Source organism: Doryrhamphus excisus, linkage group LG13 (genome assembly GCF_037039965.1).
Source record: "Doryrhamphus excisus strain RoL-2023G ecotype Guam linkage group LG13, RoL_Dexc_Guam_v1.1, whole genome shotgun sequence".
Taxonomy (NCBI): Eukaryota; Metazoa; Chordata; class Actinopteri; order Syngnathiformes; family Syngnathidae; genus Doryrhamphus; species Doryrhamphus excisus.
In genome coordinates, this window is record NC_136369.1 from 19,748,918 (window position 1) to 19,775,020 (window position 26,103).

The 26,103-nt window shown below is 37.4% G+C and overlaps 1 protein-coding gene across 2 annotated transcripts in view; it reads left to right on the plus strand.

The window, feature by feature from the left end:
- The window catches only part of LOC131139092 (transcription initiation factor TFIID subunit 4), a 113,966-nt gene that overhangs the window by 85,542 nt on the left and 2,321 nt on the right, over positions 1 to 26,103 (plus strand). The window lies entirely within an intron of this gene.

A 26,103-nucleotide genomic window follows, 5' to 3' on the forward strand; every position in this document is an offset into this window, starting at 1 on the left:
CTGTGTGAGGATAAGCGGTAGAAAATGAATGAATGAATATGAACTGCTTGTTTTCAACTACTGAATGTCTTTATTCAACACACCATGCACACTCGCACATTTAGTCAATTTCCAGTTGCACTTTGCATTTTTTGTCTTTATTTTATTTGTATGTGTTATTTTAATTGAACAAGGCTGCACAGCGGACGAGTGGTTAGCGCGCAGGCCACGCAGCTAGGAGGCCTGAGTTCGATTCCACCCTCAGTCATCTCTGTGTTTTCTCCAGGTACTCCGGTTTCCACCCACATTCCAAAAACATGCTAGGTTAATTAGCGACTCCAAATTGTCCATAGGTATGAATGTGAGTGTGAATGGTTGTTTGTCTATATGTGCCCTGTGATTGGCTGGCCACCAGTCCAGGGTGGACCCCGCCTCTCTCGCCCCAAGACAGCTGGGATAGGCTCCAGCACCCCCGCGACCCTCGTGAGGATAAGCAGTAGAAAATGAATGAATGAATGTTTACATGTGGATGCACGACAGACGAGGCCACACAACTAGGAGACCCAAGTTCGATTCCACCCTCGGCCATCTCAGTGTTGAACATGCCAATATTTCTGGTTATGATTGTCTATGTTGCTAAACAAAACAAAAAATCTAACTCCAATAATAATTATGGATCTCTTCTATGTTGTTCCCTGTTGTTTTTAGCTGCATCCTGGGGGGTGGGGGGGGCGGGTCCTAAATAACAACAGTGACAAAGACAAAGAGTTGAAGTGAGTGCTTCCTTCAGAGGCGTTCATGTTGACGACTTCATTAGAAGCGCGTGTCGTTATGTCACGTTCTCACGTCGTCGGAATCTTTTCCCCGTCCCACAGGATGGCGGGGTGGTTCGTTCCCAGAGAGTCTTTCGGCGTAGGAAGAGGCGAGTGGGTTTGCATGAGGCCTACGATGCCAAGGCTCTCCCCAGCTCCCTGACCAGCAGGCCGGCTCGAGAGCCCGCCTCCGTAGCGGCTCGGCGTAGGGGAGGGAAAAGAAAAAGGCAGCGAAATTCATTCTTCTGAAATTTAATTATATCAAGATTAACAAGGGAGGTAATTAATTTCTTTAAGATGGGTATCTTTTAAGTGCCCGGGGCTCAACTTTGTTGTCAAAACTGTATATTTAACCATTATTGCAGGGCAACCACTTTTTTTTTTTAAGGCGGAAACAAGCGAGTGCGCTCCGTGGCAGCATTAATATGGATGTATAGAAGCTTCTTATCTAAATAGGACGATTACAGTGCAAGCACTAATATGTACATTTATGCCAATGTAAGTTCTATTAAACAGGGAATGTTCCAAAACGAAGCAAAGTAGCATCCCACTCTATGCATAAATCTTATGCAATTAAATATTGACTCTTGTCTCCTGAAAAGTACATTATTGTACAGTCACCCTTTCTTTGTTTATCGCGGGTAATTGGTTCCAGACCCATTGTGATAAATTAATTTCCAAATTTTTGAATAGAAAACCTGTTTACAGTCTTCTTAATATGTTTTTTTTAACATTGGAGCCCTCTAAATATGAAATAACACCCCTATAGTCACCCTTTGTTTATTGCGGGTAATTGGTTCCAGACCCACTGTGATAAATGAATTTCCTCATTTATGAATGGAAAACCTGTTTACAGTCTTCTAAATATGTTTTTTTAACATTAGAGCCCTCTAAATATGAAATAACACCCCTATAGTCACCCTTTGTTTATTGCGGGTAATTGGTTCCAGACCCACTGTGATAAATTAATTTTCTCATTTATGAATGGAAAACCTGTTTACAGTCTTCTAAATATGTTTTTTTTAACATTAGAGCCCTCTAAATATGAAATAACACCCCTATAGTCACCCTTTGTTTATTGCGGGTAATTGCTTCCAGACCCACTGTGATAAATTAATTTTCTCATTTATGAATGGAAAACCTGTTTACAGTCTTCTAAATATGTTTTTTTTAACATTAGAGACCTCTAAATATGAAATAACACCCCTATAGTCACCCTTTGTTTATTGCGGGTAATTGGTTCCAGACCTACTTTGATAAATGAATTTCCTCATTTATGAATGGAAAACCTGTTTACAGTCTTCTAAATATGTTTTTTTTAACATTAGAGCCCTCTAAATATGAAATAACACCCCTATAGTCAGCCTTTGTTTATTGCGGGTAATTGGTTCCAGACCCACTGTGATAAATGAATTTCCTCATTTATGAATGTAAAACCTGTTTACAGTCTTCTAAATATGTTTTTTTTACATTAGAGCCCTCTAAATGTGAAATAACACCCCTATAGTCACCCTTTGTTTATTGCGGGTAATTGGTTCCAGTCCCACTGTCATAAATGAATTTCCTCATTTATGAATGAAAAACCTGTTTACAGTCTTCTAAATATGTTTTTTTAACATTAGAGCCCTCTAAATATGAAATAACAGCCCTATAGTCACCCTTTGTTTATTGCGGGTAATTGGTTCCAGACCCACTGTGATAAATGAATTTCCTCATTTATGAATGAAAAACCTGTTTACAGTCTTCTAAATATGTTTTTTTTTAACATTAGAGCCCTCTAACTAAAAAATAACACCCCTATAGTCACCCTTTCTTTGTTTATCGTGGGTAATTGGTTCCGGACCTACTGTCATAATTGAATTTTCTCATTTATGAATAGAAAACCTGTTTACAGCCTTCAAAATATGTTTTTTTTAACATTAGAGCCCTCTAAATATGAAATAACACCCCTATAGTCACCTTGACACTCGTACTAACCAATATAGTAGACAGAGAGGCGAAATTAAGACATATAAGACATAAAGACAGTGCTTATTTTAGAAATTACGACAAAAATACAACAACACTGCAGCAAAAAAACAAAACAAATATCCCACACTAAAAATTTATTAAGGTTCATTTTGGTTTTATTTTCTATTTAATTGAAAAACATGTATTTATCAGAAAGGTGTTCGATTGGGCGATAATGCTATACGATAAAAACAAAAAAGGTATAAGAAACATTACATTAAGATTTATGTGTAGCATAATTTTTTTTCTTCAGAAAAATATAAAATAATAAATAATAATAATATAACATAAACAAATTATATGGTATGAAATTATAATTTAATTATAAAATATTATAATTATATAAAATTATAATTATGTAAATTATAAAATTTATATTTATATTTAAAACTGGTAGTTTTCCATGCTTATACATTTCTAGAGGTATACCTTTGTGGTGTTAAGTTGATGTGTGATGAATATAGTGTTGTCAGTGAAGTTTTTTCAGGAAATTGACACCGTGTGTCACACTCTTATGTTGTCATACTGTTTTAAAGGAAATGTCACGAGATTAGAATTTAGCTCATAATTAGCCTCACCGCTGTATAAACCGTAGGGTTCAAAATTTGGATGAATGAGATGAATCACATGATTCTACTGCCTTAAGTTTTGTGGAATCCTTTTTGACCGCTTCCCAAGTACGGTCCCTTGTCCTATAAAAGGCAAGCCGCCATGAAAACATGCGGTTAGCGATTTCTTTAGGTTAATTGTTGCCTTTAAGCCCTCTTTTTGAAGCACCCTCTTACCCTCATTTCGGCGAGTACTCCGCAAAGCTAATTTGTTAAAAGGATTGTAGTGTATCCTCTGTTGTCTAACAGAGTCCTCCATCTTTTTTTTTTTGTGTTTTTTTGTTCTTTCTCGGAACGTAAAAACATGACATCTAAAATTAGCTGTAGAAACCGGTGAAAAAGAACAAACAAGGGCGGTCCATTAGCGAGGACGGCGTTATTGGCTGCCTCGCCTCTTCTCATGGCGGCCCATTAAAAGTGGTAATGTGTGCCTGCAGCAGCGCCCGCGGACCCGGGGGGGGGCCATGGAAGGCATATTTCACATGCATCAGACACTGGAATTAAATAGACCAATGTTCCCTAAAAAGACTGAAGTACATCTCTTTCTGATGTGCGTCCCGGGCAAAAAAATTCATTGATCTTAGAATGTCCCTTGGCAATTATAAAATATTAAATCCAAGTCGCACTTTTCGTCTCAGCTTAATTTTTTTTCTCCTCTCACTCTCTCTCTCTTTTTTCTCCTGCTACCCGCTGCTGCTTTTCCATTTGACCAATTAAAAAAAAAAAAAAGTTAAGAATGGATGATCTTGGGGAGAAAGAAAAAATCAAAAGACAGCCCACTTTTAGACATCTTTTGTTATGATTCTGTTGTTTTTGCTCTTTATGGTAATGGTAATGGTAATGGTAATGGTAATGGTAATGGTAATGGTAATGGTAATGGTAATGGTTTTATTTCATTTGAACATGCATCAGATTACAATTGAGTGCATCCCATAATCAGTTCCCAGTTCCACATGTCCAAAAGGAGTAGGAAGAAGCAAAGCTTATTAAATCCTACCCCTCCATCTGGTACTTTTACAATCACTAACTGTTACATTTGTTCACTTCCTGCTTTCTTAATATAATTTAAGTTTTTTTATTTTTATATTGAGTGTGAATGGTTGTTTGTCTATATGTGCCCTGTGATTGGCTGGCGACCGAAGACAGCTGGGATAGGCTCCAGCACCCCCGCGACCCTCGTGAGGAAAAAGCGGTAGAAAATGAATGAATGAATAATTAATTAATTAATTAATTAATTAATTAATTAATTAAACCCAATTTTTATATATATATGTATATATATATTATTTTATACAATACCAGGAAATGTTTTTAACTAAATGAAATGTTCAGAAAATGTCTTCCAACTGAGTATAATTTATTATTTATTATTTATTATTTATTATTTATTTATTATTTATTATTTATTATTTATTATTTATTATTTATTATTTATTATTTATTATTTATTATTTATTATTTATTATTTATTATTTATTATTTATTATTTATTTTAATGAAAATATGAAAATGATTTGTTATTGAATCCTACTTCATGAAAATTCTCTTATCACAGTCGGGTCCACAAGTCCAAAAGGAGTAGGAAGAAGCAATTATGAATTAGGCGGCATTATGAATTATCCTTACTGGCCTTTTTTGCAGTACATTTAGCGAGTGAAGATTGCTTTTATAGTTATTAGCCCATATTTCCACACAATAAGTAAGATATGGTAGAACCAGAGAGCAATAAAGAGTGTGGAGTGATTTCTGATTGAGAACAAATTTTGCTTTGTTCAATATTGAAATATTTCTGGCCATATCGCCAAATAACGTATGCATAAAGTAAGGAAGCGAATGTGACAAATTATGCGATGTATTCATCAATATTCCAAACCAGCTTGAATATGTAGTTCTTTTTTATATGATGCTATATTTACCATATGATGCTATATTTATCATATGATGCTATATTTATCATATGATGCTATATTTACCATATGATGCTATATTTATCATATGATGCTATATTTACCATATGATGCTATATTTATCATATGATGCTATATTTATCATATGATGCTATATTTACCATATGATGCTATATTTATCATATGATGCTATATTTACCATATGATGCTATATTTATCATATGATGCTATATTTATCATATGATGCTATATTTACCATATGATGCTATATTTATCATATGATGCTATATTTACCATATGATGCTATATTTACCATATGATGCTATATTTATCATATGATGCTATATTTACCAGTTCACATGAATATTTTCTTCTTTCCGTCCGCGGTCCCTGCCCCCTAAATGCCCTTTAATCGCCCCCATATGCTGAAAAGTAGCATCCACGTCCATGAATATCTTCATCCAGCTGTTTGCCAAAGGTACACAGCTCATTAACTCCCCAGTTCTTGTTTGCGGTTCCCCTAATTAAGGCTTAGAACCCGCCATTGAGCGTTCAATGTACAGTGAATGTCAGCTTTGTGCAGGGAACGAAGAAAAGGGATGGCATCCGCTTGCTAAAGCTTTACCATTTAGCACAGGGCCTGCGATGGGAATTAGACATCCTGTGCTAATTAGGGAGGCCAATTAACTGTGAAAGTCGGGCTTTTTTTTTTTTTTGACAAATAATCTCAGCAGAATACAGACATCACCGTCAATGTTATCAGTCTTGAATGGAAAAAGAGAACGAGAGAAAAGAGAGACAATTTGATTGAAAGAAGGCTGCTGCTTAGCATTAGCGATTCACACAAAAATGACATTAGATTACATTTAATGTCCTTTTTTCATATCTTCACATTTCCCCAGTTTGGAAATAAACGCTTGTACCTTGAAGTACCAATAATCATACTAAAAATAACAACAACAGTTCATATACTGTAAAATAATTAATTAGTTATTATTATAAATGCCATTGTTAAATTTTGCAACACCGGTAAAAAAAAGATGTAATTATAATGGAATTAATATGAATAAATAGGAATTAAAATTATTAATTAAATTTAATTCATATTAATTCTAATGGTACTGCTACTATGATAATAATATGATAAAATAATAATAATAATGGATAATCCAGATTTCTTTTATGCTACTGTTATTATGACTTGTATTGTTAAATACTAAAAATAACAACAACAGTTCATATACTGGAAAATAATTAATTAGTTATTATTATAAATGCCATTGTTAGATTTTGAAAAAACGGTAAAAAAACAAAAAATGAATAATTAATATGAATAAAATAGGAATTACATTTTTATATAATTATGTAATAAATTACAATTATTGGAATAACATTTGAATTATTCATATTAATTCTAATGGTACTGCTACTATGATAATAATATGATAAAAATAATAACAATAATAATAATAATGGATAATCCAGATTTCTTTTATGCTACTGTTATTATGACTTGTATTGTTAAATACTAAAAATAACAGTTCATACACTGTAAAAGAATTAATTAGTTATTATTATAAATGCCATTGTTAAATTTTACCATACCGGTAAAAAAATATATGATGTAATTATAATTGAATTAATATGAATAAATATGACTTACATTTGATATAATTAAATAATAAATTAGTTATAATAATAATAAGAATAAATTATTGGAATAACATTTGAATTATTGATATTAATTCTAATGGTACTGCTACTATGAATAGTAGAAAAATAATAATAGTAATGGATAATCCGGATTTATTTTCTGCTACTGTTATTATGACTTGTATTGTTAAATACTACATGCAAATTTGATATAGTTGAAATATAAAATATAATAAATACATTGATATTTAATATTATGTTAATTATTATTGTTCAAATTTGCCATATTTGACTGATGAAATACTATTCACCAACCCATATCTACAATCCGCGTGACCACAGGAGCTTCAGTGTCTCTCATTCTCATTCTGATCATTTTGATTCATGATCACATGTATATTTTACATTTCATCAATTATGGATTTGGTGGACTAATGAAACACTGATAGAACATTCTGGAGATATCGCCATGTGTCATCTCATGAACGTGGCCTGGAAAAAGGCCACTAGGACATTTTTCAGGCATACTTCCTGTTTAAAAAAAAACACTGGTCCTTCATTTGGTGCATTGTGGGAGTTGTTGACGACTTAAAATATATTTTTTTTACCTGTACCTGTATGACCGGGCACGCGGTGGCGCTGTCTGCTCGCTCCCCGTCATAACAGGAAGCCGCCATCGCACCGCTGGCTGATGGCAAATGGCTGAGGGCGGGTTCCCGAGGCTGTTTGGATACCAGGCGGCGCCGGAGGTGTGTTTGCCGGGCGCCGGTGGGCGACTTCCTGCGGCGTTGCCCGCCTCAGGTGCAGGAAGACTTGAGCGCTTGTACAAGATGTGCAATTATTGTAACAGACAAGGGTGTGGATTTAAAGCGAGTCAATATGTAGATAAGCTCCTTCATAGACACGCACACACACGGCTGCCTCAACAAATCATGCTGGCTTGGAATCAACAGCAGGCCGGGCCCGGCCCTGTTCCCAACCCGTCACTTCATTTGGAACCACTCTAAATTCTTTTCAATTTCTTCCTTAGCAACTACACATTAGGCCCTCAGTAGTTCCTCAGTAACTACTCTAATCAATAGTTCCTCAGTAACTACTCTAATCCATAGTTCCTCAGTAACTACTCTACTCATTAGTTCCTCAGTAACTACTCTACTCATTAGTTCCTCTGTAGCTACTTTAAATTTATGAGCCTTCGTTCCTTAGTAACTACTCATTAGGTCCTCAATAGTTCCTCAGTAACTACTCTACTCATTAGTTCCTCTGTAACTACTCTAAATTTATGAGCCTTTGTTCCTTAGTAACTACTCATTAGGTCCTCAATAGTTCCTTCAGTAACTGCTCTAAATACATGTGACTTAGTCATTAGTTCCTCATTAGTCATTCTTTAGTTAGTCAGTAACTACTCTAAATTGATCTGCCTTCGACCTCAGTAACTTCTCTACTCATTAGTTCCTTTGTAACTACTCTAAATTAATGAGGCTTTGTACCTTAGCAACGACTCATTAGGTCCTCAGTAGTTCCTCAGTAACTACTCTACTCATTAGTTCCTCTGTAGCTACTTTAAATTTATGAGCCTTCGTTCCTTAGTAACTACTCATTAGGTCCTCAATAGTTCCTCAGTAACTACTCTACTCATTAGTTCCTCTGTAACTACTCTAAATTTATGAGCCTTTGTTCCTTAGTAACTACTCATTAGGTCCTCAATAGTTCCTTCAGTAACTGCTCTAAATACATGTGACTTAGTCATTAGTTCCTCATTAGTCATTCTTTAGTTAGTCAGTAACTACTCTAAATTGATCTGCCTTCGACCCTCAGTAACTTCTCTACTCATCAGTTCCTTTGTAACTATTCTAAATTAATGAGGCTTTGTACCTTAGCAACGACTCATTAGGTCCTCAGTAGTTCCTCAGTAACTACTCTACTCATTAGTTCCTCTGTAGCTACTTTAAATTTATGAGCCTTCGTTCCTTAGTAACTACTCATTAGGTCCTCAATAGTTCCTTCAGTAACTGCTCTAAATACATGTGACTTAGTCATTAGTTCCTCATTAGTCATTCTTTAGTTAGTCAGTAACTACTCTAAATTGATCTGCCTTCGACCCTCAGTAACTTCTCTACTCATCAGTTCCTTTGTAACTACTCTAAATTAATGAGGCTTTGTACCTTAGCAACGACTCATTAGGTCCTCAGTAGTTCCTCAGTAACTACTCTACTCATTAGTTCCTCTGTAGCTACTTTAAATTTATGAGCCTTCGTTCCTTAGTAACTACTCATTAGGTCCTCAATAGTTCCTCAGTAACTACTCTACTCGTTAGTTCCTCTGTAACTACTCTATTCATTAGTTCCTTTGTAACTACTCTATTCATTAGTTCCTCTGTAACTACTCTAAATTTATGAGCCTTTGTTCCTTAGTTACTGCTCATTAGGTCCTCAATAGTTCCTTCAGTAACTACTCTAAATACATGTGACTTAGTCATTAGTTCCTCATTAGTCATTCTTTAGTTAGTCAGTAACCACTCTAAATTGATCTGCCTTCGATCCTCAGTAGCTTCTCTATTCATTAGTTCCTTTGTAACTACTCTAAATTAAGGAGGCTTTGTTCCTTAGTAACTACTCATTAGGTCCTCGGTAGTTCCTCAGTAACTACTCTAATCAATAGTTCCTCTGTAACTACTCTATTCATTAGTTCCTCTGTAACTACTCTAAATTTATGAGCCTTTGTTCCTGAGTAACTACTCATTAGGTCCCCAATAGTGCCTTCAGTAACTACTCTAAATATATGTGACTTAGTCACTAGTTCCTCATTAGTCATTCTTTAGTTAGTGAGTAACTACACTAAATTGATTTGCCTTTCTTCCTCAGTAACTACTCTACTCATTAGTTCCTTTGTAACTACTCTAAATGTATGAGCCTTTGTTCCTTAGTAACTACTCGTTAGGTCCTCAGTAGTTCCTCAGTAACGACTCTAATCAATAGTTACTCAGTAACAACTCTACCCATTAGTTCCTCAGTAACTACTCTACTTGTTTGTTCCTCTGTAACTACTCTAAATTTATGAGGCTTTGTTTCTTAGTAACTACTCATTAGGTCCTCAATAGTTCCTTCAGTAACTACTCTAAATATATGTGACTTAGTCATTAGTTCCTCATTAGCTATTCTTTGTTTTCCTTCAGTAACTACTCTAAATTTATGTACCGTAGTCATTACTTTCTTATTATTTATCCTTTAGTTCCTCAGTCACTACTCTAAAGGTACCTGCCTTAGTTCTTCAGTAAGTACCCCAAATATACGTATGTGCCTCAGTCATTAGCTAGTCATTAGTTCCTCAGTAAGTACTGTATCTTTGTGTACTTTCTAGTACTTTAGTGTGAGACCAATAGAGTTTCCTTCGCTGGTCGTGTTCCGATTGATGGCTTCAAGTGGTGTTTTTTGGGGATGACAAAGGCACAGCGAGAACTAGGACGTCAACCGATATTCTTTGTTTTGTGAAGATTAGTGTTATTTTATTCAGACTTTTCCGTACAGACTTTTAAAAGTCGTCCAAGTAGACCCAAAAGTACCAAAAAACACTTCAACACGTCCAAAAATTACAATATGCCTTTTGAACCGCGTATTCCACCAAATGTACTCATAAGGGATTCAACTCGCAGGACGCTGAAGTATTATACTCCGTACCTAGTACTTCCTGTCGCCATGTCGAGAAGTAACTTCCTTGTACTTCATTGCGTCTTAGCTTGTCTTCCGACTGATGTGTTGAATTTGATGCCGGGGAGAAGTTGCAAACTCCGATCCCGAAGGTCCAAGATCCCCAGAACCTTCATGTTGTGAGAACTCCAGTGAACAAAGGAACAAAAGCTTCAAAAACTCATCCGAGCGGATTCTCGTGTCCCGGGTCGGAAGAGTACAACACCAGTTCAACCGCGTCGAAAAGTTAGCGCTTTAGCTTTTTTTCATCCGCGGATGCCTTTTGAAATCTCGATCCCACCAAATGTATTCATGCGGGATCTTTATCTCAACCGAGTTTATCTTCATAAACCTTGCCTGGTTGGATGTGACGGCGCGACACTGGGGGTCACAAATGTTCACTTAGTGGAGTTTCCCATAAAAAAAAATAATAAAAATCATCATCAAAAGTTTTGGTTCATCTTTCTGGGCCATCTATATAAAACATGAGAGTCTACTCTTTCCCCAGTAGAGCCGTGGAATTTAATCAGACTTGCTCTTCAGACTTTAGCAGGCGTCACATCAGGTGCACGGGGACCAGCGATGGGGGCTTTGGTGGTGGTGGGGGGGGCTGGGGGGGCACAGGAAGCGAGCCTGTGAAGGCTAAATGATGTCAAAGATGGCCCCATTTATGTCAATTTCAGATCAAGGACCAAGACCCTCCGCTGTCTAATATCTGGAATCTTGCATATCCATCCCGGCCCCTCGGTGCGTTCCTTTTTTCTCGTCACTGAAATATGTCAGCGCTGACAGATTACCACTTCCTGCTCCGTTCACTTCCTGAACTACTTCTGCTAGTTTTACCCTTTTTCTGCCGCTTAATGAGACCGTTTTTGGATAAGCGTGGTCATTTACTCGCGTGCTACCTTTTCCGAAACCGATCGCTAACTAGGAAGAGGAAGACATCAAAGTATCGGAGCGCCGGCCTTCCTCATTTGGCGACTTCCTCCCAAAACTGCGGAAAAAGAAAAACACTACAATGCTGCGATTATTAACTCAGTCGCCACCCTCTCGTTCAACTTGAATTAAAAATTAAAAAGCTGGCACGGAGTGACAACGCCACGCCATTTGGAAGTCTATAGTGTGCCGGGAAAGAAAAAAAAAAAAAAAAAAAAAACCAACACGGGCTCATTAGCGAGCGCTTCTGAAGACAAGCATTCTGACTTGAGACTCATTACACTTCTCCTGTTTTAACTCTAATTGGGTTCATTTTATATATGAAACGCTTTAAATATTTAATGGCGGCAAAAGTTCTACTTCCGATACTTTATGTAGTCAAAGATACTTGCCCCGTGTTAATCGCTCAGCGTGGGAACTTATTATTATTAGCGGCTAACTTTTGTCCTCGGTGGTTTGTTTATTTCTGACAAAGCTAAAATAATGCATAAGGCTAAAAATACGCAATTAGCTAAAAAATGTCATCCAATACTTCTCTACAAGAGAGGAGAAATATGATCTCAGGGAGGAAGTACATTTGAAACACTTCTATGCTAGGACTACGTTATGCTAGCCATAGCATCTACCATATCTTACTTATTGTGTGGAAATATGGGCTAATAACTATACAAGCAATCTTCACTCGCTAGATGTACTGCAAAAAAGGCCAGTAAGGTTAATTCATAATGCCGCCTACAGAGAACATACTAACTCCTTATTTCTAAAATGACAAATACTTCAACTTGCTGATATAGTTCATCTTCAAACAGCTAAAATAATGCAAAAGGCTAAAAATAAGCAATTAGCTAAAAATGTCATCCAATACTTCTCTACAAGAGAGGAGAAATATGATCTCAGGGAAGAAGTACATTTGAAATACTTCTATGCTAGGACTACGTTATGCTAGCCATAGCATTTCAGTATGTGGAATCAAACTATGGAATGGATTGAGTAAGGAAATCAAACAATGCACAACGATGAGCCAATTCAAGAAACAATACAAGCAGTTGATGTTTGCTAAATACAAGGATGAAGAGTCTTGAACCAGTCATGATGTGCTATATATATCACTATATTGACACGCACTATGATTAAATTAAATTAAATTAAATTAAATTAAATTAAATTAAATTAAATTAAATTAAATTAAATTAAATTAAATTAAATTAAATTAAATTAAATTAAATTAAATTAAATTAAATTAAATTAAATTAAATTAAATTATGACACTATGGTAATGGTGATGGTTTTATTTTATTTGAACATGCATCAGATTCCAATTGAGTGCATCCCATAATCAGTTCCCAGTTCCACATGTCCAAAAGGAGTAGGAAGAAGCAAAGCTTATTAAATCCTACCCCACCCAACTATTACATTTGTTCACTTCCTGCTTTCTTAATTTAATTTAATTTAATTTAATTTAATTTAATTTAATTTAATTTAATTTAATTTAATTTAATTTAATTTAATTTAATTTAATTTAATTTAATTTAATTTAATTTAATTTAATTTAATTTAATTTAATTTAATCATAGTACGTCAATATAGTGATATATATAGCACATCATGACTGGTTCAAGACTCTTCATCCTTGTATTTAGCAAACATCAACTGCTTGTATTGTTTCTTGAATTGGCTCATCGTTGTGCATTGTTTGATTTCCTTACTCAATCCATTCCATAGTTTGATTCCACATACTGAAATGCTATGGCTAGCATAACGTAGTCCTAGCATAGAAGTGTTTCAAATGTACTTCTTCCCTGAGATCATATTTCTCCTCTCTTGTAGAGAAGTATTGGATGACATTTTTAGCTAATTGCTTATTTTTAGCCTTATGCATTATTTTAGCTGTTTGAAGATGAACTATATCAGCAAGTTGAAGTATTTGTCATTTTACAAATAAGGAGTTAGTATGTTCTCTGTAGGCGGCATTATGAATTATCCTTACTGGCCTTTTTTGCAGTACATTTAGCCAGTGAAGATTGCTTTTATAGTTATTAGCCCATATTTCCACACAATAAGTAAGATATGGTAGAACCAGAGAGCAATAAAGAGTGTGGAGTAATTTCTGATTGAGAACAAATTTTGTTTTGTTCGATATTGAAATATTTCAGGCCATATTTCTTATGTTGTATATTTGTAATATGAGGTTTCCAGCTCATATTTTCATCTATTGTGATCCCTAGAAATGAATTTTCCTTCACTTTTTCAATGTGTACACCGTCTATTTGTATTTGCTGGTGCGTGTCCTTTCTGTTGTTAGCAAACAGCATGATTTTAGTTTTATTTAGGTTCAAGGTTAATCAGTATAATTAGACTGTTTATGTATTTCACCAGGAATATTCCGTATTGAAATATGAGACTAGGAGAACAATAGCGTTACAACCCACCATCGCACCGACCTCAATAGTGTTGCTAACTTAAAGAGCGGGCTAATTAGGCCTTTTAAGTTAAGCTAGCAAGGCTCAGGGCATTTTTTCCTTCCACAGATATGATTTCCTTCACACTTTTGTCTCTCTAAGGTTGAACATAAAGAGAGCGATCGGAGGCAAGCGTGTTTTCCAGGCAGCAAAGTTTGGAGTTCTTTGTTTTTGAAGGGAGGTTCCGGGTGTTGTTTAGCCGGGTGACCCTGTGACTGTGTCTTCTGAGGAATTGAACGTGCGGCCCTGCAGAACAGTGCTCCGGGCTCGCCTTTCATCTCGGCAGTAACCTGTGGACTTTGAAACTCAGGGCGATGGAATTGCAGCTTTGTCAGTACACTACTAATTAGAAAATTCCTGACCTGGAGCGAGATGTTTTAATTATGTGTTGTGTCAACGAGTTTGCAGATTTAATCCACCGTTGATACACACTCGGTTGTGTGTGTGTGCGTGTGTGTGTGTGTGTGTGTATTGTGGTAGCTCAAGTGGAACAACGAGAGAGTGGGAGTTGGCTTTCCCCGACGTCTTCCTTCCATGCGCCACCTTTGTCAAACGGCATCACACGCTCAAGTGGCCCCCCCCCCGCTAAGACGAGGAGCTAATGTGCTAGCTCGTGAAAAAGCTGGTCCGCTTCGCCGTGCTTCCCTCGTGAGGCTCGGCAATGTGACAGCGCCGTGCCGGGCGCGAGCTCTCTGTAGCAGTGAGTCAGTGCCAGGCAAGGCAGGAAGGGGTTAAGGAGAAATTGAGCGGGGGATGCTGGGGGGCAGCAGTGCTGCAGAACATAGCGGTGTTCGTGCGAAGGCAAGTCATTTCCCGAAACACTGCAGACACATGGCCTGCGGCGCTCCAAAACCTTTGGAGACCAAAATGGCTTGCAGGAGTTAGAAGTAATAAGGTGTTTTTTTTTTTTTTTTTTTTTGCCTTCTCTCTCCTTGACTGAAACTCTGAACACGGTTGCTATGCATCGCCATGGCGCCGTGGAGACGTTTTTATGCTTTATTTGCTATTAACACGCTCCACCACTGGCCCCTTTTTCACTTATTCCTTACTTGGGGAGCAAATACCAGGAGTTTGTTAGGGAAGTCACATCTCTAAATGATTTATTTCTTCCCGCCGCTCCCACAGTGACAAACTAGCAAACTAGTCTCACTTAACTCCTTTCCTGGAAGCTCCTGGTGTGGAGCTTAATGGTAATGGTAATGGTTTTATTTCATTTGAACATGCATCAGATTACAATTGAATGAATTTTTCCGTTTTTTTCAACTTGCTTCTAATGCACTTTTTTGGTAAAAAAAAAAAAACAAGGGAAACCTCACACACGCTCAACAGGGGCCCCAGAAACACCCAAAAACAGCATAAAATGCTGGTGTTTGCGGGCGGTGATTTTTGATAAAAATCACAAGTGTGTCGTTTTTTTTCAGTTTTTTTTCCAACTTGCTTCTAATGCACTTTTCTGGTCCAGAAAAACAGGAAACCTCAGATACACTCAACAGGGGCCCCAGAATCACCCAAAAACAGCATAAAATGCCAGTTTTTGAGGGTGGTGATTTTTGACAAAAATCATATGACGTTTTATTTCTTATTTTTTCAATGTGCTTCTAATGAACTTTTCTGGTCCAAAAAAACGGGAAACTTCAGACACACTCAACAGGGGCCCCAGAATCATCCAAAAACGGCCTAAAAAATGCCAGTGTTTGAGGGCAGTGATTTTTGACAAAAATCATTTTTTTCTTTTTTTTTCAACTTGCTTAAAAAAACAAGGGAAACCTCACACACGCTCAACAGGGGCCCCAGAAACACCCAAAAACAGCATAAAATGCTGGTGTTTGCGGGCGGTGATTTTTGATAAAAATCATAAGTGTGTCGTTTTTTTTCATTTTTTTTTCCAACTTGCTTCTAATGCACTTTTCTGGTCCAGAAAAACGGGAAACCTCACACACAGTCAACAGGGACCCCAGAATCACCCAAAACCGGCATAAAATGCCAGTGTTTGAGGACGGTGATTTTTGACAAAAATCATATGTCATTTTTTTTCAACTTGCTTTTAATGCACTTTTCTGGTCCTGAAAAATGGCAAACCTCACACACAGACAACAGGGGCCCCAGAATCACCCAAAAACTGCATAAAATGCCAGTGATTGAGGGGGGTGATTTTTGACAAAAATGTCGTTTTTTACAGTTTTTTTCAACTTGCTTCTAATGCACTTTTCTGGTCCAGAAAAACGGGAATCCTCACACACACTCAACAGGGGCCCCAGAATCACCCAAAAACGGCATAAAATGCCAGTTTTTGAGGGTGGTGATTTTTGACAAAAATCATCTGACGTTTTATTTCTTTTTTTTTTCAGTTTGCTTCTAATGAACTTTTCTGGTCCAAAAAAACGGGAAACTTCAGACACACTCAACAGGGCCCCCAGAATTATCCAAAAACGGCATAAAATGCCAGTGTTTGAGGGCAGTGATTTTTTACAAAAATCGTAAGGGGTTAGTATGTCGCTTTTTTTTTTTTTTTAAACTTGTTTCTAATGCACTTTTCTGGTCAAAAACACAGGGGAAACCTCACACACACTCAACAGGGGCTCCAGAATCACCCAAAACGGCATAAACGCCAGTGTTTGAGGGCGGTGATTTTAGAGAAAAATCATAAGTTAGTATGTCTTTTTTTTCATTTTTTTTCAACTTGCTTCTAATGGACTTTTCTGGTCCAAAAAAAAACAGGAAACCTCAGATACACTCAACAGGGGCCCCAGAATCGCCTAAAAATGGCATAAAATGCCAGTGTTATTTATGGTATGTCGTATGGTAAAAAAATAAAATGGTATGTCATTTTTTCAGTTTTTTTCAACTTGCTTTGAATGCACTTTTTTGGTCAAAATACAAGGGGAAACTCACAAACGCTCAACAGGGGCCCCAGAAGCACCCAAAAACGGCATAAAATGCCAGCGTTTGAGGGCGGTGATTTTTTACAAAAATCATGTGTTTTTTTCTGTTTTTTTCAACTTGCTTCTAATGCACTTTTCTGGTCCAAAAAACAGGAAACCTCAGACACACTTAACAGGGGCCCCAGAAGCACCCAAAACCGGCATAAAATGCCAGTGTTTGAGGACAGTGATTTTTGACAAAAATCGTATGTTTTTTTCAGTTTTTTTTTTTTTCCAACTTGCTTCTAATGCAGTTTTCTGGTCAAAATCAGAGGGGAAACCTCACACACGCTCAACAAGGGCCCCAGAAGCACCCCAAAATAGCATATAATGCCAGTGTTTGAGGGCGGTGATTTTTGACAAAAATGTCTTTTTTTTTTTCATTTTTTTTTTCATTTTTTTTTTTTTTTCATTTTTTTAAATTTTTGTTCAACTTGCTTCTAATGCACTTTTTTGATCAAAGAAACAAAGAAAACCTCACACACGCTCAACGGGGGCCCCAGAAGCACCCAAAAGAACTAGTTCTTTTTTGCGAACGAACGAACCGCCCATAAAATACCCGTTCAGCGTGCCGGCCGTTTTGTTCATGACCGACACAGCACTAGTTGGTGAACTGTTGAGTTGGAACGAACGTGAACTTGAGTGAACGGACTGACTCGACTCATAGACTCGGGTCTCTGCACAGAAGGAGATCACAGGCTAACGACCAATTGACCGAAATGAACGGCTCTTTTTCCTGAACTCTTTTTCCTTTGTGAGGTGCCGCTATGTATGTAACCGCTATGTTATGTGAAGGCTACCAAGCAGTTGACCTCTGATTAGTATGCATTTTTCACCTTTTCATCGCCAAGGGTTCTTACATATTCCGCTTTTCAGGACCTTTTTTGGGGTCCTTTTTGGTGTGAAGGGTGCCCAAATAAAAAGTTTCTTTCCTCAAACTAGCGTAGATGTTCCGCTTAGCTCCACGCGCGGACACACGGGGCACCTGTAAGGCCAACAAAGGTCTTTTGTGTGTGAGCATGGAGTGGGTTCTAGCCTGTGATAATAAGCGGACCGAACCATTTCACTCTTCTCCCCTGGTTTTGTTAATCTTGGCTGCTGCCTGCTTTTCTTCAAAGAGGTGCTCGGGCTTATAATCTGGCTATGTGCATCTGTGAATGATTATTCTAATTCTTTATACATTTATTAGAGCTGAATAAACTCCACATCAAATACATCACTCGGGCAATGTCAGAGCGCCCGGGGCCAATCAGCCGACATCTGTTAACTCTTTCAAAATGGCCTCATCCAGCGTGTCTGTGGGCGTTTGGGAGGGGGAAGGCGAGGCGAGAGCGGGGGTAGAGAAAGTCTCTGTTGCTGATTAATGGCGGCCGTAGGAGAGGCGTTTCAGGCCAAGTTAAGAGAGATGAAGGGGTGGAGGGCGGGGGGCAATAGGAGGGGGCGCTTGTTGTGCTGGGCACTGTAAACACTGCAAAGGGATGAGGCGGCGTTCCTCAGCTGAAATGTGGCGTGGAGGCAAACATGTGGGAACGCTTTGCTCGCCTGGTGCTTCGTCGGTCTGTCTGTTGGTGAGTCAGTCAGTTCGGGTTCCTTTCCACCGAGCGGCGGCACCCTTTAGGTCCGTTTGGTACTCAGTTTTACCACACTTTCTTTCCGTAGCAAACTAGCCTTCTTTCCACCAAGCGGCATTTGGATTGGCTTTTTTTGGTCTTTTCACTTTTTTTTGTTTTTGGTCTGAACCATTTGATTGGGGTCCCAGTATCAGGAAGGGTACCAAACTAGCGCATTTTTTATGATATGCCGTCTCAATTTTGCATCGGTTCATGACATGAAATGACCCTATGGGGTCACCCCAATGTTATGTTGACAAAAGCCAACACTTTTTAGTGGACCGATTTATTTATTTTTTTTTATAAATTTTAATTTTAAAAAGACTAGATTGATTAATAAGTAGAATGTTTATGTTTCTTGTATTTTTTTTTATTTTTATGTTGCTGCTTAGCGATGATGATTGACAATATTACAAGACATGTTGACATAAACGGACCCATATATCAAAGAAATGACCCTATGGCGTCGCCGATGTTATGTTGACAAAAGCCAACACTTTTTAGTGGACCTAATATAATTTTTTTCATTTATTTTTATTTTTATTTTTATTTTTATTTTTATTTTTATTTTTATTTTTATTTTTATTTTTATTTTTATTTTTATTTTTATTTTTATTTTTATTTTTATTTGTTGACAAAAGCCAACACTTTTTAGTGGACCGATCTAATATAATTTTAATTTTTTTATTTTAATTTTTTTATTTTTATTATTTTTATTTTTATAAGACTAGATAGACTAATGAGTCAAATTTTTATGTTTGTTGTATGTTTTAATTTTTATGTTGCTACTTAGCGATGATGATTGACACGTCGACATATTTCAAAGAAATGACCCTATGGGGTCGCCGATGTTATGTTGACAAAAGCCAACACTTTTTAGTGGACCGATCTAATATAATTTTTTTTTTACTTTATTTTATAAATTTTAAGTTATTTTTATTTTATTATTTTTATTTTTATTTTTATTTTTATTTTTATTTTTATTTTTATTTTTATTTTTATTTTTATTTTTATTTTTATTTTTATTTTTATTTTTATTTTTATTTTTATTTTTTCATAAGACTAGATAGACTAATAAGTATAATTTTTGTTGTATGTTTAAATTTTTATGTTGCTGCTTAGCGATGATGATTGACACATGTCGACATAAACGGACCCATATTTCAAAGAAATGACCCTATGGGGTCGCCGATGTTATGTTGACAAAAGCCAACACTTCTTAGTGGACCAGGACTGCAGGAGTTGGTCGACTTAAGCCGGTTGTTGACATAAGCGGTACGGTTCCTGCAGCCTCGTTGGTCTTTGTTGGCGTTGCCATTCCAAAGCTACCACGTCTGTGTTCTGCAGGATTGGTCCTTCTCGCCTGGAGCAGAAACATCAGAGTTGCATTTAGATTTTCTGAAAGCAGCATCAAAGTAATAACAACAATGTTGCATCATGAAGGCTCGTGGAGTTCTCAGCCTTTTCCCCTAAGCATCAATGCAGCGCAGGGTTTTTAGTTAGGAACACTCCTAGCCGTCATCGTGCAGCTACCTGGAGGAACGTGTGTGTGTTCTGCTGAGGCAGCAGGTTGTCTGGGAGGGGGGGGGGGGGGGGGGGGGGAGCTCATTTTGCGCGCCTGGCAAAGCGGGCCATTAACCCGCCGCCCTGAGGTGTGACCTGGGCCAAATCCAATATTGGCTCCGGCATCAAGGCGCCAAGGTGCCACTCAGGGTTCCAAGCCAAGACATCATCAACACTCCTTCACCCTCCTCCTCCTCCTCATCCTCCTCTTCCTCCTCAGATAATAAAAGACTGGATGTAAATTCCTCCAGCTCCTACGAGCATCGCGGCCGCTACTGCTGCTCGCTTTGGAGAATCCCAAGCCAAAGAGAGGAAACGTGATCATCATGATGATGTTAATTCACCACAAGGGCCTCCAGGTTGATTACTGTAGTTAGCAACCACAAAGCTTCAATTTGTAGGCTTTAAAAATATATAACCGTGATTATTATAATAATTACAATAGCAATTATCCTACAAGGAAGCGTATTTGGTAAACTAGTGGGAAGGAAGCTTTTATTTAAGTCCAAATATGTGCACCGTGCCTCACTAGAAGGCGGTGTGATCATGTGATCCCTCATAGCCAATCAGCAAAAAACACAATGGTAATACTGGTGAAAATATTAATTGGTTAATAAATATATTGGTAATATTTATTAATAAATATATTGGTTAATAAATATTCAACCTTTTTATCATTTATATAAATTTTACAATGTATATATATATTTTTAAAAATTATGAAAGAATAATAATAATAATAATGACTATAATTATCACTAGAAGGCAGTGAAATCATGTGATCCCTCATAGCCAATCATCAAAGAAACACAATGGTAATACTGGTGAAAATATTAATTGGTTATTAAATATATTGGTTAATAAATAATCAACCTTTATATCATTTATATACATTTTATAATGTGTACGTATATTTTTAAAAATTGTGAAATAATAATAATAATGACTATAATTATCACTAGAAGGCAGTGGAATCATGTGATCCCTCATAGCCAATCAGGAAAGAAACACAATGATAATACTGGTGAAAATATTAATTGGTTAATAAATTTATTGGTTCTATTTATTAATAAATATATTGGTTAATAAATATTCAACCTTTATATCATATATATACATTTTAAAATGTATAGGTATATTTTTAAAAATTATAAAATAAGAATGACTATAATAATCACTGGAAGGCAGTGGGAGTCATGTGATCCCTCATAGCCAATCAGCAAAGAAACAATGGTAATACTGGTGAAAATATTAATTTAATACATATATTGGTTAATAAATATTCAACCTTTATATCATTTATATAAATTTTATAATGTATACGTATATTTTTAAAAATTTGGAAAGAATAATAATGATTATAATTATATCATATTATAATAGTGTAGCTTTAAAATAAACATTTTTGTAATAGGAAAAGTTGGGTATCATGCAATAATAACTGAGTTTATTTCAGTCATTAAAAAGTTCCGCAGGGTACTGTTTTAAAGCCCTGTTTTCTTTTATTAAATATCCATTAAATATCCATTCCATTCGTTTTTGTTTTTTTTTGTTTTCTGTTTGCTACACTAAACTAGCGATGTACTGTATCAGGAAGGACATTTATTAGATATAGATTATGAAATATTACTTATAAAAGCTGATCTGTTTGTGCAACACAAACCCAGATAGAATTAAGGCGAACATTTAAGGACAAATATTAAAAAAAAAACATAAACGTCAGTCTCCCTACCCTCCTGTTTCCGCACTGGAAACAAGTGAAACGTCTAAAGAGATGTATCGAAGTATTGCGGCGCGTTGCGTTAGGACGGATATGTCATGTGACATGACGCCTGCGAGCGTCCGTCACAGATAAAATGACAGATGCTGTTTTTTTGCCTCGTGGATCTTCGTGGATCTTCGAGGCTGATTTGGAAACTTTTTTCCATTTCACCCGCCGTGACCTTTGTTCTTTTGGTCGCAATTAAGGCGCTCGCTAACACTTTCCCGTCCCGCGGTGTAATGTCGTGGTCGTACCGGGAGAGCGGCGAAGGGGCCAAACTCGTCTGTCAGTAACCCCAACGGCCGTCCTCCATTTTTGTCCACGTGAAGAACAAGAGTCTTGATTTTCTGTACAAGCAACTGACCTTTCCGTCTGCGTTTGCATCACTTCGGGCTCCTGCTGTCGCCGCAGGAAGTACACACACCTCGCCACGCGCACTCACCGCCGTCCCCGTCCCCCCGCATCCGGGTTCGCCCGCACGATGTGGCTACTCCCCCCCTCTTTGCTCCCCCTGCGGCTCGTCATTGTCCATCCGTCCAGGTGGACGCATGGCTTTGATTGGCAGACGGGGTGGCGGATGCTGTCAACGGGCTTCCTTTCTGATTGGCGGTAATTGGCGTGGCAATGGGCGGGCTTGTCTTTCACATACGTACATCAGACGTGATTGACCCCTCCAGTCAAGGGGGGCTGCCATTAAGCCATTAAGCACCTCCGGCACTTAGAAGCTAATTTCCCGTAAGTAAGAATATACGTATGTATATGCGTATGTATACTAGCATGTCCTTCCAAGCATTTTCACTACAACCCATAGGGGGCGCCACTCATGTCATTTCCATGCAATGGCTGCATGTTGTTTTCCCATATATCATATGTTAGCAATTAGCCCGGGCTGTTTACACAGTGGTGCAATCAGGGTAATTGTCAGAAACCTTTTAGGAATCTGTCGCAAAAAGTCAAGTCAAAGATCCTCTTTTTGACAGGAGTACTCTGCTGTTTTTAACGTGTACTGCAAAGACGCTCATCAAAGTTTGTCAATATTCTGCTGCTTATCAAAGATCCTCTATATAGTTATTGTTTTTAGGAATCTGTCGCAAAAAGTCAAGTCAAAGATCCTCTTTTTGACAGGAGTTCTATGCTGTTTTTAACATGTACTGCATAGACGCTCATCAAAGTTTGTCAATATTCTGCTGTTTTTAAGGCCCATGCTTATCAAAGATCCTCTATATAGTTATTGTTTTTAGGAATCTGTCGCAAAAAGTCAAGTCAAAGATCTTCTTTTTGACAGGAGTTCTCTGCTGTTTTTAACGTGTACTGCAAAGACGCTCATCAAAGATTGTCCATATTCTGCTGCTTATCAAAGATCCTCTATATAGTTATTGTTTTTAGGAATCTGTCGCAAAAAGTCAAGTCAAAGATCCTCTATATAGTTATTGTTTTTAGGAATCTGTCGCAAAAAGTCAAGTCAAAGATCCTCTTTTTGACAGGAGTTCTCTGCTGTTTTTAACGTGTACTGCAAAGACGCTCATCAAAGTTTGTCAATATTCTGCTGCTTATCAAAGATCCTTGATATAGTTATTGTTTTTAGGAATCTGAGGCAGAAAGTCAAGTCAAAGATCCTCTTTTTGACAGGAGTTCTCTGCTGTTTTTAACGTGTACTGCAAAGACGCTCATCAAAGTTTGTCAATATTCTGCTGTTTTTAAGGCCCATGCTTATCAAAGATCCTCTATATAGTTATTGTTTTTAGGAATCTGTCGCAAAAAGTCAAGTCAAAGATCCTCTTTTTGACAGGAGTACTCTGCTGTTTTTAACGTGTACTGCAAAGACGCTCATCAAAGTTTGTCAATATTCTGCTGCTTATCAAAGATCCTCGATATAGTTATTGTTTTTAGGAATCTGAGGCAGAAAGTCAAGTCAAAGATCCTCTTTTTGACAGGAGTTCTCTGCTGTTTTTAACGTGTACTGCAAAGACGCTCATCAAAGATTGTCCATATTCTGCTGCTTATCAAAGATCCTCTATATAGTTATTGTTTTTAGGAATCTGTCGCAAAAAGTCAAGTCAAAGATCTTCTTTTTGACAGGAGTTCTCTGCTGTTTTTAACTTGTACTGCAAAGACGCTCATCAAAGTTTGTCAATATTCTGCTGTTTTTAAGGCCCATGCTTATCAAAGATCCTCTATATAGTTATTGTTTTTAGGAATCTGTCGCAAAAAGTCAAGTCAAAGATCCTCTTTTTGACAGGAGTTCATGCTGTTTTTAACTTGTACTGCAAAGACACTCATCAAAGATTGTCCATATTCTGCTGCTTATCAAAGATCCTCTATATAGTTATTGTTTTTAGGAATCTGTCGCAAAAAGTCAAGTCAAAGATCTTCTTTTTGACAGGAGTTCTCTGCTGTTTTTAACGTGTACTGCAAAGACGCTCATCAAAGTTTGTCAATATTCTGCTGTTTTTAAGGCCCATGCTTATCAAAGATCCTCTATATAGTTATTGTTTTTAGGAATCTGTCGCAAAAAGTCAATTCAAAGATCCTCTTTTTGACAGGAGTTCATGCTGTTTTTAACGTGTACTGCAAAGACACTCATCAAAGATTGTCCATATTCTGCTGCTTATCAAAGATCCTCTATATAGTTATTGTTTTTAGGAATCTGTCGCAAAAAGTCAAGTCAAAGATCTTCTTTTTGACAGGAGTTCTCTGCTGTTTTTAACGTGTACTGCAAAGACGCTCATCAAAGATTGTCCATATTCTGCTGCTTATCAAAGATCCTCTATATCCATCATGAAAGCCTTTCTCACCTGAGATGTTCGGTGTTTAAGCACGACGCCACCTCCGGCACTTAGAAGCTAATTTCCCGTAAGTAAGAATATACGTATGTATATGCGTATGTATACTAGCATGTCCTCCCAAGCATTTTCACTACAACCCATAGGGGGCGCCACTCATGTCATTTCCATGCAATGGCTGCATGTTGTTTTCCCAAGTCAACGTTTTCTTGCTGTCATATGTTAGCAATTAGCCCGGGCTGTTTACACAGTGGTGCAATCAGGGTAATTGTCAGAAACCTTGGTCTTGTTTCTCGTTAAGCCCCCCCCCCCAAACACACACACACACGCGTTTCCAAACACATCACCGGATTCGTATCGCCTCCATTCTTTACAGAGCAAATGCAAATAGCCAAGGTTTTTGTTTCCGAGTGAGACGCGGTCTCAGATTGTTATCAGTCGCGATGTTTATTGTCGAGTGGCTGCTTACAGCCAATAAAACCTCGCTGAAATGTTCAAAACAAACATTTACTCACCAAGGGAACGACCCCGAAGACAGCGGGACAAAAACATGGCCGACGTAAAGTCCAAGCATTGCTAACCCAAACAAAGAGCCAACGTGTTTAGTCTGGTTGGAGTTCCTGAGTTCATCACAACGTTCAAGGATCTTATTTGACATCTAATGTCAATACAAGACTCTGACACTAAAAACACCAGTCAAAGATCTTCTATTGGACAGGAATGCTCTGCTGCATGGACATTCGTCAAAGATCCTATATATGACAGAAGCTCTCTGCTGTTTTTAAGCACCTACAGGCAAATCGCTAGTCAAGGATCCTCTGGAAAAATGCTAGTCAAAGATCTTCGGTATGAGAGGAGCACTCTGCTATTTTTGAGGAGCGACTGCAAATAAACAAAAACAGCCCTCTGCTGTTTTTAGGAATCTGCTTTTTAAATGACCGAATTATCTTTTTTAATGACCTGTAGCAAACATGCTAGTCAAAGATCCTGGATGTGACAGGATGACTCTGCTGTTTTTAAGGATCTACTCAATAAAAAAAATGCTCTATTTCAACATTTTTACGAATCTGCTGCAAGAACGCTCCTCAAAGATCTTCTTTTTAACAGGAGTGCCCTACTGCCTTTTGGAGTTTGCTGCAAAAATGCTCATCAAAGATCCTCTATATCGTTTTTAGGAATCCGTCGCAAAAAGCCAAGTCAAAGATCTTTTTGACAGGAGTTCTCTGCTCCTTTTAACAACTCCTGCAACAACGTTCATCAAAGATCCTCTACTTGATATGACAGAAGCACTCGGCTATTATAAAAAAAAACACTAATCAAAGATCCTCTGCCGTAAAAAGTCACATCAAAGATCCTCTTTTTGACAGGAGTTCTCTGCAGTTTTTAACGTGTACTGCAAAGACGCTCATTAAAG